Source organism: Eurytemora carolleeae, unplaced genomic scaffold, assembly GCF_000591075.1.
Source record: "Eurytemora carolleeae unplaced genomic scaffold, Eaff_2.0 scaffold13, whole genome shotgun sequence".
Classification (NCBI taxonomy): domain Eukaryota; kingdom Metazoa; phylum Arthropoda; class Copepoda; order Calanoida; family Temoridae; genus Eurytemora; species Eurytemora carolleeae.
Genome location: NW_019402181.1, coordinates 750,245 through 751,680, shown reverse-complemented (window position 1 = coordinate 751,680; position 1,436 = coordinate 750,245).

Below are 1,436 nucleotides of genomic sequence, written 5' to 3'. Positions count from 1 at the left end.
TATAATAAGGAGTATTCCCTATATCCTGGATTTATGTTTATAATAAGGAATATTCCCTTTATCCGGGGTTCATGTTTATAATAAGGAATATTCCCTTTATCCTGGGTCCATGTTTATAATAAGGAGTATTCCCTATATCCTGGGTCCATGTTTATTATAAGGAATATTCCCTATATCCTGGGTCCATGTTTATAATAAGGAATATTCCCTCTATCCTGGGTCCATGTCTATAATAAGGAGTATTCCCTATATCCTGAATTTATGTTTATAATAAGGAATATTCCCTTTATCCTGGGTCCATGTTTATAATAAGGAGTATTCCCTTTATCCTGGGTCCATGTCTATAATAAGGAGTATTCCCTATATCCTGGATTTATGTTTATAATAAGGAATATTCCCTTATCCGGGGTTCATGTTTATAATAAGGAATATTCCCTTTATCCTGGGTCCTTGTTTATAATAAGAAATATTCCCTTTATCCTGGGTCCATGTTTATAATAAGAAATATTCCCTTTATCCTGGGTCCATGTCTATAATAAGGAATATTCCCTTTATCCTGGGTTCATGTTTATAATAAGGAGTATTCCCTTTATCCTGGGTCCATGTTTATAATAAGAAATATTCCCTTTATCCTGGGTCCATGTCTATAATAAGGAATATTCCCTTTATCCTGGGTCCATGTTTATAATAAGGAGTATTCCCTTTATCCTGGGTCCATGTTTATAATAAGGAGTATTCCCTTTATCCTGGGTCAATGTTTATAATAAGGAGTATTCCCTATATCCTGGGTCCATGTCTATAATAAGGAATAGTCCATTCTCGTTAAAGAGATTATCGATGTAATTTCCAAGTAATTTACTCCTAAAGGTCCTATTTACAACGGTACCCTTGAAACCTTCATCTGATCAATAATGTGGAAGATATATATTATTAATATGATATATGATATATATCATATATATCATATATATGATATATATGAGTCGATTTCCTTAAAGGGACTGTAAAGGAAAAATGAAAGGGGGAATAGGCTGAAAGCTAATCAATTTAGTTCTTGATCGCGACCCATGAAAGTTATATCTGATGTTTCTGTCTCGAGAAATTGATATAAAACTTTGTCATATTTTATCAGATTTGTTTAGATAAGAAACGAGGATGCAACCGAAAAATTTTACACCGCAAAAACCTTTAAATCGAAAATGGCCCCACCCACCCCAAGTTAAAACTGCGTGTGCTTTTAAAAAATTGCTGACCTCTGTAAAAATGAGAGGAAGAAAAAAGTTGAATGGACAAACTTTGCATGAGCACATTTCTCTGGATGTAATATTAATTTTGTCAGGTTAGAATGATGGAGTATAGTTTCTCATGGATTCTAAGTTATTAAACTATTTTTTGAGCTTGGAAAGCTGCTGTATATATTATTTCTACAACCCCCC